Source organism: Rhinolophus sinicus, chromosome 8 (genome assembly GCF_057876585.1).
Source record: "Rhinolophus sinicus isolate RSI-liver-muscle chromosome 8, RSI-T2T, whole genome shotgun sequence".
NCBI classification, from domain to species: domain Eukaryota; kingdom Metazoa; phylum Chordata; class Mammalia; order Chiroptera; family Rhinolophidae; genus Rhinolophus; species Rhinolophus sinicus.
The window spans coordinates 13,541,741-13,554,370 of record NC_142508.1 but is presented as its reverse complement, the minus strand read 5'-3'; the positions used below and the strand labels follow the sequence as shown (position 1 = coordinate 13,554,370).

Below are 12,630 nucleotides of genomic sequence, written 5' to 3'. Positions count from 1 at the left end.
TCTGAACTCTCTTATGCAATTTCATTTTCCAGACTCTTACTTGATGGCGGCGAGTACCAAGAGAAGGTTTCATGCAGTAGATGAAATGCATATTTATTTTTGATTTGTTTTGATTTGCTTTCTTTGGATAATTTATAAATGTGATACATTCTTCACACCCCTATCCTTACAATAAACAAACAAACAATAAAAGACCTTGGAGACCAAAAGTTGTTCTGAAAGAAAGGGTTTATCGAGCCATGAATAAACCCTTTCTAGCCAGAGAAAGGCCCAGGTGCTGGGACCTGCAGTCTAAACCACCAGCAGCGGGGACAGCTGGGGAAGACTCGTCCACCATCTTGGGGTAGATGAGGCTTTTTTATACCGCGAGTTTGGGGAAGAAAGATGTATGTTTTTTCGAAAGAATTTACATTGGCTACAGATAAGGGGGAGGGAGCGTGAAAAGGCAAAGCTGAGAAAGTTCTGGGATAGGTAAATAATCCGGAACGAACAAGAACTTCTTGCTTCTGGACTGGTTGTGGGCAACTGTTTGGAGAGTTCATGTGCGGTGCCGTCTGACACTGGGCTCTTCTTCCTGGATACTTGTTAAAATAGCTGCCTGGAAGTTGGTTTGAAGTTTCAATATACGTTTAGGAATATCGGCCGTTTTTTGTGGTTTTGGCCCAGGACTGCTAACTGATTAACTTCCGTTGCCTCTTCCTCTCACCCTCTGGCCTGCTGTAATTTAATTTAGGACATCTCAGGATTTTCTTTTCTTGTCACTAATGTTCTTAAAGAATAGTAATCAGCAGTTAAAAACATCCATTTTTAACTATTCTTTCATTTTCAATGATAGTATTATTAATTATGTTAATTCAAATCAATAAAATTTTTAATTATGCCATTTCATTTTTTTTCTTAAAGCAATTTCTCATTTGATTAACACTAAGCAAAGAAAGCTCAAATTTTTTTCCCGGTAATTTTCATCATTTCTTACCAGGCAAAAGGTCAAGGTCAAGGGCAAGTGCTTGTAATGATGCCTAGTAGTTACTGAACTCTGATGTTTAAGACTTCAAGAGACCATTAAGAGGACAGAAAAAAAATGTACCTTTGACATCTTCATTTGATCTCTCTAACTGAGGAAATACACCTGAATACTATTCAGTAGCTATAGTGACCTGATCACTTGCCTTCTAATTTGGACCCTCTTTGCCTTTCTGAGTTTTATCTCCATTGAGCGAGGTGACACATGGAGAATCGTGGACATCAGTATTCTGGTGATGGGGCGCAGCCCTTGACCTGGTCATATTTCTCCTCTTTCTTCCTGTCTGAAGTCTGTCCTTGTACATGGCTCTGCTGGGGCTCCATGGGGGAGCTGACAGCATAGGCCAGTTATAATGATGCTTGCAAATTTCTTCAGAGTCTGTAATTAAATGACATCACTAAGTCTTAAATGCATCTGCTGTGAAAGTCGGAAGGCTCAATTACCCATTAAAGAGAGAAAAGTGTTACTTGGTGTTAAAGAATCTCAGGCTTAGCATGCTCAAGAGTTGCTTCGGGACAGCTGTTGAAAGCCAGTTGAGCATGGAGCATAGTGGGAGGATTGGGAGGCTGGAAGGCCGTGTGGTTCAGAACAAGCTGTTCAAGAACCGCAGCTGCATTCAGGCTAACTTTTAAAAACAGAAGCCATTTTTCAGAAATGTTTTTCTTTGCCAAATCAGTTAACTGCTTGGCTGCTGGTTTCTACTCTGAACAGCTGTGCTACTCCAGGCAGCTCTCAGCAGATACATAGCCCCAGATTAGCATATCTAGTTAAGTGGAGGACAGTTTGAGTGAGGGAAGGCTGCAGGTTCAGTTCCCATGTGACCAATCACCAGTCATCATACCCCCAACCCCCGTTAGCCCTCCCCGTATTGCTGCCTCATAGCAAAAGGGCATCTAGAAAAGCAACCTCTATTGATCAACCCCAGAGTGCCATCCCTATTGGAATGATACCTTAAAACTATGTAGTCCATGTGAATTTGGCTGAGTACATAATTTGTAGAATTAAAGTATTCCTTGTGGTGCAACAAGAAATACTGATTTGGTCTTTGGGCCAGACACACAGCTCCTAAAAGCCTTGGAATCTTGGGAGTGATCCAGTGTCTTTTCTGTGCTGATGAGATGACTGGTGACTGGGTCCCGTGGATGGCTTCAGGTGGGGGGCTGGTCTCCACAGCGACCAAGGCCTGGTCCTTGGAACTTTCAGCCACCCCACCCCCACCCGTTCCCCAGCCTCCTGGGAGAAAGGCTGGAGATCAAGTTAGTCATCCAAGGCCAATGATTGAATAAATCGTGGCTACATAATGAACTTCGCACAAAAAACCCTTAAACAACAGGATTCTGTCAGAAGGGTGGTCCACCCCAACTCCAGTGGGACAAAGTCTCCTGTGCCTGGGACCCTGAATCTCTTCATTTGGCTGTTTATTTGTTCCTTAATAACATCCTTTATAATAAACGGGTAATATAATAGTAAGTTAACGTTTCTCTGAGTTCTGTGAGCTGTTTTAGGAAATTATCGAACCTGAGCAGGACATTGTGGGAAGCTGATTTATAGCTGGTCAGTCAGAAGTATGGGAGGCCTGGGGCTTTTCGTTAGTGTCTGAAGTGGGGAGCGTTTTGTGGGACTGAGTCCTCCACGTGTGGGGTCTGACACTAACTCCAGCTACTTAGTGTCAGAATTGAATTGTTGGACATCCAATTGGTGAAGGGCTTATAGGTGTGGGAAAAATCCACATACTGGGTGCCAGAAGTGTTGTGAGTAAAATGAGCATGTGCCTGTGCAAAACAAAATTTTGTTTTTCAAGTGATCAGTTGTGATGCTTGTTCCCTTTTAAACATAGTAATCCAAGCGCTTGATGAGGTCTTAGCTTTTTCAGTAACTATTTTCTTTGGCACTTCCATAGAGTTGAGAAAGTTTCTCAGTAGATTTGTTTTCTTCCCATATGTGTCTGGTTTATTACATTGTGTCATAATTTAGAATTTTTATCTTTGGTTCACTGAGTAATACAGGGATTGAGTCATAAGACAGGGCGAAACTGGGATGACGTGGACAGAAACCACCCCCATTTTCCTTTCTTCTTTCCTAAGCATGTATTTAATTTCGTGAAACTACCTGGTGCCTTCCATTTTCAGCTCTTAAGAAAGCCATGTTTCCAGTCACCAAACCAAGAGGTCGGAGGAAGAGATGGAGAAAGTGAATGGGCGCGTGTTCTATATGCTTGGTTTTACTGTAGAAACACTGAAAACGTCTTTTTACCTCAGATCTCAGCCTCTTTTCCAATATGCCAAATATATCAGTGAGCGGTTTTTGTTTTGTTTTTAAATTGTAAGTAAAAGGAACCAATTTCAATAAAAGGAAGCTTTGTAGAAGGACGATAGTGTCTCAAGAATCCAAGCTATGGGAGGACAGAAACCAGGGCAGCTCTGGGGACCTCAGCAAGAGGAGTCTGAGTCTCCCCTCTGTGGTGACCCCGTTCCATGACCCAAGTCTCCCACGTTGGCCAGATAGCTCATGACACTATGTAAATCAGTTAGTGCAAGAACAGGGCCATGCAGCCAAAAAGTAGCTTCAAAGATTCGATCCTTCTGGGGGTCATGAATTCTTCTCTGAGCAGGGGACTGGGTAGACCGTGCCAAAAGCATCCATGTTGTTAGAGAAGGTGACAGAGCCTCCATTTTAGTCCATCAAAAATCAGGCGTCGCGGAGTTTTCTAGACCAGCACCCGCTCCAGAAATGTAATGAAAGCTTTCAAAGCAAATGCAGTACCTGAGAAGTTTGAAAGAGTAAGTCTAGAAAGCACTCGCTCAGGCTTCAGGCCACATAACAGCTCTGTACTCTGTGTCAGTTTACACTGTGCTCACCTTTGTTCAATTGTTGGCCACTTCTTGCCCCATCCAACAAAAGGCCTGGTAAGACGCAGGGATGACTTCATCACCCTGGCTATTATTAATAGAAGACTTAGGGTTTATTTATCTGCAAGGGACATAGAGTTTGTTGTATATGAAATTTTCCTTTTTAAGCATCCCGGCAGAGAGAAGAAAACTCCCAGGACCCGTAATTCTTTTTGCCCTGTCAAAAATATATGATAATAAAATTGTTCTCCATATGTATATATAGGCAGCTTCTGCTGTGCTCACAGTATTGTGCTAGAATTGTGGAGACTATAAGGAAGTTGAACCAGTTTCTGAATTCAAATAGCTTACACTTTAGTTGACAACATAAGACATAAACACAGAAGTTGTTATCGTTAGCTTCAAGGTTATAAATAAATCCCAAATGATTACAATATAGATGGAAAGTGCTTTAGACATAAAAAGAGGTAGGATTCGTGAATAGCAATAATGATAAGTAACATTTATCGAGCACTTTCTGTCAGGTGAAATAATGAACACTTTTTATGGGCTGTGCCATTTAATCCCTCAACATGTAGGTGATAGTATTATACATAAAGTGACAGGCTCATAGAGGTTAAGTGACTTGTTCAGGGTCACACAGGTGGTAGCTGCATGACCTAGGTACTGCTTCCTAATGCTCATGTTCTTAACCATTCTAATATGTTCTCTAGAATATACCATATGTTAGAGAATTTCCTAGAGGGAAGGGAATAAAGTTCACATACAGAGGGAGCCAAAAAATGTATACACATTTTAAAAAAGGAAAAAACTGCATTAAAATTGTAATACTCAATACATACCGATAACAAAAGATGAATGCAACTCATGTGTATACATTTTTTTGGCTTCCCGGGTGTATTCAAAACACTGCAGTTATTCGGCTCTTGATTGGTTCTCCCCTTCCCTCACGCTGTCGCTCCTTCTTTGCTGACTCCTTTTGTCTTCTCCATCTCTAAATTAGGGCATCTCAGGCTCAGTGTTTGGACCTCTCCTCTTTTCTGTCAGATGTACTTCCTTGTCTCGTGACTTTACATACCAACTAGGCACTGATGTTTTCTAGGCACTGCCAACCTCTCCTCTCAGCTCGAGGCGTGTATCTCCAACTGCCCACGTGGTCTCTGCATGTAGATGTCTAACTGGCCTCTTCAGTTCCCACTCCCCAGTCTCCTCTATTTTTACTTCATGGCATCTGTCACTACTTGATACATGTCTGTTACACCTCTGTCTCCCGTAACAAGAGTGTAAGCGGCATTAGCCAGCAGCTTTGTCTGTTGGGTCCCCAGTGTCTAGGGCAGTGCCTGCCACATAGTAGGTGCTCAGCTGATACATGTGCACTGATTAGCTGTTGGGTTTAGATGTGTATCATTTTAAGTCCAGTTCTAAGAATCCAATATGCTCATACTCAGTAGTGGCCCCAAAGAGCTTGTCTCGTAGAAAGTTTGCTGTGAGATCACAGTGGTTGGGCAGGTTCTGGAGTTTTCACAGGGGACCCTGAAGCTGGCACACATGATCATTTGATAAATATTTGTTAACTCTAGATTGACCAGATGGTATTCTAGGCTTTGGGGGAGGTTCAAAGATGTGTAAGACATGGTTGCTGGCAGTGAGAAGCTGAAACAGTGGCAGTGCCTTTTTCTAGTGAAGTAGTTGCCCAGAACCATAAGGAAGACACTGTGAAACGCACCGTCTCTGTTTCGTCACCTTTCTATGGTGGCGCCATTGTATCTACCTACCCATCAGCACTTCCCTGGGTAACACCACCTCGGTGCTAAATGCATGTGGCTTTCTTTGGTATTTTGTTAACGGCTTACAGCTAATTTGATTATTATTCATACCAACCCACGGCCTTTCAGTTTTTCAGTTATCTTTAATCTGGCTTTCAGTTCATGTTTGGATTACCTTTGTTCCCTGAGATAAAAAGCACTACTCCGTTAGTGATTCTGAGTGAAAAGTAAAAATAGTGATAGCGGTGGGCTGTAAGCTAATGAAGAGCCCAGAGGAGGCTTCTTAACACATCACAAAGCACAGCACAGTTCATCCATCCCCTGAGGAGTGACGAAATAAAATGTGGTAAATCCATACAATGGAAAACTGTTCTGCAATAAAAAGGGATGAAGTACAGATACATGTTATAACATGGGCGAACCTTGCAAATGTTCTGCTAAGTGACAGCCGCCAACCACAAAGAACGACCTATTGCACGATTCCAGAGCTGGCACAGAGCAGTAGACTAGTGGTGGCCCCAGGCTGGGGTGAGGTGGGGTTGGGGGGTAATGGAGAGTCACTGCGGGTGGTTTTGGGGTTTCTTTATGGGGTGATGACCATGTTCTAACGTTAGTTACAGCTGTGGCCACACAACTCAGTTGAATATACTAAAGAGCCATTGAATTATAAACTTTAAATGGATGAGACATGTGGTATGTGAATTATATCTTAATAAAGCTAGTATGTAAGACGGGAGGGAAGGAGGAAGAAGGAAGGAAGGAAAGAAGGAAACAGAGAAGAAAAAAAGAAATTATTTATCTGAAAAGTTCTGGAACACTGGGCTGAGAAAAGCATATTCTAGGCTACACGGAAGCTTTCCACTTAGTGCCATTTTGTATTTTGCTGACCTTTACTCATTTCTATGCCACTTCTCCCCACTCCCCCACAAAATGGCACGTATTTTCCTTTTGCCTCTCTTAATTTGTTTATTTCTAGCAAGCTGCCTAATATAATTTTATTTTCTGCCACACTAAGAATATAGGATTACTATTTGCTGATAAAACAAAACAATGCAGTCTATTGGAAAAAAGACCAGAGGAGGATTTGAAAGTCCTGGGTTCTAAGCCTAGCGTTGATCTAGGTATATCTTTGGTCCAATTAATAAAACCCCATACCTCAGTTATTTAGTCTGGTTATAAGACTGTGTTACTATTATAATAATCGTAGGTTTACTGATCAGTCTAAGTCTATCCATTTCAAAGGAAAAATGTTATTTTGGTGTCGATTGTGGACAATGCTGGGAAAGCACTTTCTCTTTTCCGTTGCATTTTCTGGGAATAAATACACTGTTGACAGCAGCGAAAGACTTTACATGTCAGTTGTGCATTTTAACTATCACAAGCATAGCGTGCTGATTTAGTTTCTAACGCTTCATCTTACATGTAGTCAGCGTATCGATCACTGAGTTTAAAGTGTCAGGGCCTTGCCACTTTTTCTGGATGGTGAAATCTTCAGCCCATTGACCACATAATTAGGAGAAATATGTATTCTCATGGAACAAACCTGACGCTATTAGTGTTCGGAGTCTCCTGAGGGAATCAGACGCTGCCTCCAGCCCGGTAAATAATGAGCACGTAACTAACACAACCTGGTCTTCCCAGCAGAAGCAAGAGCCAGCCCACTTTACGGTCTGCAATATGGTCGATGCATCAGAGGCTGCTGAGTTACCCCGCCCTGGAGGAGAGACAGCTTTTTCAGGAGTCATAGAGCATGCAGTAGTGTACAGACAGGAACGGAATTTGATGAATTGATTTTCACTGGAAAAGTCTGAGAGATGTCTTTCCCTGACATTGCTTCATAGTCCTAAAGCTTTAAGCTGCTAATGAGTCTCTGCCCATCCCATTGGGGGGGCTCTTACATGTTGCTAAGCACTGAGTGGGCCGAAACAAATGATGGTAAAACATGACTCAATTTCCTGCAACGATGGGGGTGATTACAGTAACACCTGAAACCAGACCGGCGTGCTAGAACTTCCACAACTGGTAGAAACGATGTGGAAGCGATTTGCCTTTATTACAAGTTCACATGTCAGCCCTATTCCTGCAATTTTTATTTTGGGAGTGGCCACGTGCATTCCATTTGAAATAAACCATGAGGCAAATTCTTCGTATCATTAATTCCCTATCGCTAAAGCTGGGTTATCCTCCGGCTTGAGATTTACAAGTAGCCAGTAACTGAAGAGACGATATCGTGACTGAAATATTCCTCAGCTTCACAAAACAGGCCTTTCCAGACTGAGATTTGCAGGTAGGTGTTCATGCTGCCTGCGACTGGGGTTCTGGGAGCCTGCCTGTCAAATAAACCACATTCACTCTCAGGCATGTGGTCCCAGTAGCCTTCACAAGCATTAAACCCACTTAGAAAATAATTAGTAATCAAAAAAGCCATTTAAACTCAACTCTCTGAAGCATGGAGGACGCTGTACATCAGTTGAATTATCAGTATAAATATCTACTTTAGTTGTAGACATAATTAGGTTTCTGTAAAAGAAGACATTTATGTAGATTGTGGAGACGTGGGAATATTTTCATCACTGAAGTATGATTTTTATAAGGGCTGGATATCAAGGACCCATATCGAGCTGGAGATCCTCTCTTCTCCACTTAGAATGCTGAGACGGTAATGTTTTAGAACCAGCAGGAGTCTGACAGCTGATCTCAGTCAACCACTAACTGTCCAGGAGTCCCAGCTCCACGACGTCTGGGAAGCGCGTGATAAGCTTCACAAGTTATTTTCACTATATTCATGAATATGGATGTGCTCGTGATACGGCTGCAAAATTACAAAAAGGTTTGTCTATCTTTTGGCTGGAGTTACATCAACTCCAGGTGTGGCACTTCCTATCGGCTCCAAAGAAGCAGGGGCTGGACCTGCCTAACTCAGTCACGTGTCCTTAGCTCCCCGAATGGGACCTCACGCATGCTGGGAACTGAAGACGTGTTGGTTGGATGGTCGGACAAATGGGTAGAAGAACTGACGACAAGTTCTTTTGGCAGTTACATAAACTTGGATGGCTTTCAGGAAGGAGAAATAATTTATTGTTTAATAAATATAGTTGGGTTAGTTACAAATATTTCAAAACAAAATCTCAGTGAGCGTGAATTAGTAAAGTAAGTTCTGGATGTGTAAAGTGCCGCCAAGAGTTCTGCCCCGGGTTTCAGAGAAGTTAATTAGCTGGCCCCACGCTGAGCGGCAGGGTGGCGACAGGGTCAGAATTAGAAGCTAGAACTATTGGTCCCCAGCCTTCCCTCCACAAACTGTTACCTAAACCAGACCAGGTTTCTTTGTATGTTTCATCTTTATGAAATCAGACTGTTGTCTGAGATTTAGAAACCAAACATGGGTGGCTCTAAATAAAATTACCTCTCTTGTTGCTTCCTTTTATTATGTATGATAAGTGGAAACTGAATTGAACCTTTTTTTTTCACATGCAGATGAGACTCTTTTCAGAGGAATTTTGTGGCTTAGGGAATTTGGGGTGATTATAGCTCCCTTTGAGAATCTGATGACAGCTGTGGACCCTGAAGAGATACTTGTATGCTTAGACCCGTGAAGTCTTACACACAGTATCAGGCGACTCACAGACCCCAGGTGAAGTACCTGGTTTAGGAATCTGCTGCCATTTGTTGTCCCTTCCATGGTTTCCGATGTCCTCTTGAGGGCTTTCACATTTGCTTCTACTCAGATCAGAATTAAACAGCCTTAATGTTTCGTCCTTTAAAACGCCCCAAAAGGTGCTTTTCACATGGTCCATAAAAAGTGATTATTTTATTTACAACTAAGGCATTTTCTCTTTTCTTTTTCTTTCTTTTTTTTTTTTTTTTTTTTTTTTTTTTTTGAGAATATAGAAAATGAGAAGAAAAGCCTGCTGTAGAAGAAAATTGTTCACAGGAACAAAAATCTAAATTATTATGCTATGATGAAGACATAAGTGGAGCTATTGTAGAATATGCATTTTTATCCGAAAATGGAACTGTAGAAAGTGAGACAATTTTGATGCTCTGAAAAAGGTGTATGAAAATAATATGCATTTATAGTTCTTCAAGAGGAGGCATCCAAAGGAGAAGTCAACCTGAGGGGGTCTGACTGGATTTGGAGGCTCGTTGGTCTAGACAGCCAAATGGAGAGCTGTCTTCCCAGCGCGCTCTCTGCTTTTGGAGCACAGGCGGGACTGGTGCAGGAAAGAAAGGTGAAGGTGGACATTCACATGTCTTTTTGGAGGCAGTCTCTCCCACTTCACCCTATCCCACCCCACCCTTTTTCTTTTTTACCTGGGAAAATGTCTCAGTTACTAGGAAAGCAAGCGCAGTGTGTTTGATTGACAAATTACAATGTTTAATAAAAGTAGGGCCTCAGAATCCCCAGAGGAGCTTGAAGCAGGAGCCTGCTCACCTCATTTTATCATCTTCATTGACGACTTTAATTCTAGTGTTTTGAGGAGACTCTAACAGAGGCGGTAGTGCTCTGTTGATTGTGGCTGTATGTATCAGGTACCTCACATCAGTTTTGAACTGAGTCCCAAATAAACAATTCCAAAAGGGCTTTTGGCTTCACGTTATCTTTCTAATGACAAGGAAAGTGTCCCCCTTGTGTTTTGTAGGTCTTTTCTTCCTTAGGCTCTCTTGAAATGGATTGAAGAGTTAGATTTGAGGAACCTTGAGCTTGGGAAGCCATTTTCTCCTCACACATATTGCCCAGGATTTTGCCACTGAGTGGCTTTGTTTTTTTCTTCTTCTTCTGCTTCTAGTCTCTATAACCAGCTTTGAATCCTTCAGCAGGTTTCTAGTATTCTTCACTCCTAGTTGGAAAAATAGCTCTTCAGGGATACATTCAGGTGCCTTCAGTAATTAGGGTGGTATTTCATCTGTGCTGTCCAGGTGAGTCGGAGACTAAGTATCTCACTCTGATTTGAAATGGTGAATTGCTTCAGAAAGCCACTGGCAGCCTTGCCCCTTGTCACCTGTACTAATGGCATCCACACTCCCTGGTCTCCTCCCAGCCTGGATGTAGGACCTACCACTCTGCTGTGGAATACTCACTTCATTTTTCAGTGTTTGTAAAATGTCCAAAGGAAATCGCCTTTTCCCCGATTTTGCACTTTCGTGACGGGGCTGTCCCATCCGTTGTCCCAGCACCTGACAGGCACTACCTTCACCTCATCCAGGTTTCGATTCTCCCAGCCCAAGCGTTCCTTCCATCATTTTATTAGTTTCCTTGGAAGCTGTCCAGACCATTGATAACAGCCTGCCTGTGTCACAAGCGACTGCCACTGATGGCCTTCTCTCCCTCGGCAGCAGGACTCAGGCTGCACTGAGGGAACGTGTCCCAGGCTAATGTCTGGCTTTCAAGGCAGCTGCTCATTGCGAGTGCTCTGCTACGTGTTTGATCGACAAGACCGTGTACGCAAAGAACTTAAAAAAAAAAAAAAATCACGTATTACACGAGCAAGCTCACATAGAACTATTGTTGACTATAACTATTTCCCTCAATAAATAAGGAATGAAGACACTTAGGAAAGGGAGAAGAATGGTTAATGGGCCTGCTTTTCCTTTTAACCACAACCATGAAAAAAATGCAGTCCTCATTAAAGTGCTATAACGTCGTCTGCTGCAGTGGTTCAATACACTAATGTGTCCCCGCTTTTAGTGCTGTTTTAGTATGTTGACCCTCTGTTCTCTGCAGCTGTAGTTTATTAGTCTTTGTGCCTTTGGAAATGAATATTCATAATGAGATAGCAGTGATATTATAGGTCCCTTTTAGGGCCGGGAGGGGATTGCTTTTCGCAATGAGGAAAGCTGAGAAAAGGCCAAAGCATCCCGTATTGAATCACGGAGTGTGAGAGCTGTACTCAAAGGCTCTGTAAAGTGCATCTAATGAGTAAACTGAGGCCCCGGGTTACACATCTATAAATAGGGCAGCCAGGCTGGTATCTGGGTCTTTCCATTCCCAGGCCATATTCTTTCCATGACATCATGCTGTCTCCGTGTTAATTTGCTTTTTTCACTCCTGCTCTAACCCACTGAAAGTGTGAAATGCCAAAAATCTAATTAGAATTTGACCATGATGGTGAGACATTTGTGACAAAGCTACTGGACGGCAAAGGAGCGGAAAAGGGTCTTAATAAGTTCTCAGTAGAAACTCCTATTATATTTGGAGGCATTACTTTCGACTGTAGCACAGTTTTTCCTTTTAAAAATTATCATCGTGACTATTAAAAACTTCTTTAAGACACTTGTAAGTTGCTTTACGGAGAATTTATGGAACACCTGTTAAATGCTGATCATTATGGTAAATAGAGTTGGGAATATGGAAGACATATGGTGGTGCTTCCTTTTAAATTCCTTTTTCTTAATTGTGTTGTAAGCATCCTATGAAGATTTATAATTATAGGATGACTTCATTAAAATTCTTATGATTGCATTTTAATTTATCATAGGCACCTCGTCCTGTCGCCTAAAAATTTTAGGTTAGATTCTATTTCACTTTCTCCATAGGCAACTTACTTGAGTGAGTGTTGTACTCCTTTAATTTCTTAATGAGATCAGGTCAGGTGAAAGAACAGTTTTGCTTTCCCAGGGTGACAACATCATTTGGAGCCCAGACAGAGGCTGTATTTTTTTTCCGAGTGGATACCAATGAGATTTAAGGGGTGGAAGGGCTCTCGTGGAAATATGGCCAGAGGCCACCCTCCTGATCAAGGCTGCCCAGGGGGGCTCCTAAGTTGACTTGAAGGATAAACTAGATGGCTTTGCCTGTTACAGGCATGGCATCGACATAACATTAAGCTAACGAGATTATTTTTAGTGATCCATGTCTTTGGTTTTACTTGGAAGACACCTGACTGCATTATGTCAGGATGGGCTCCTTCCCTAGTTATGTGCCCAGGAAGCTAATTATTCAGTCGGAGGGTAATACAAGACCCTGCCATCTGTCTGCCGATGTAATGGAGTG

The 12,630-nt window shown here is 42.3% G+C and overlaps 1 protein-coding gene across 1 annotated transcript in view; it reads left to right on the top strand.

Moving 5' to 3' along the window:
- The window catches only part of EXOC4 (exocyst complex component 4), a 635,543-nt gene that overhangs the window by 406,400 nt on the left and 216,513 nt on the right, over nucleotides 1-12,630 (top strand). The gene's annotated exons all lie outside the window — the stretch shown is intronic.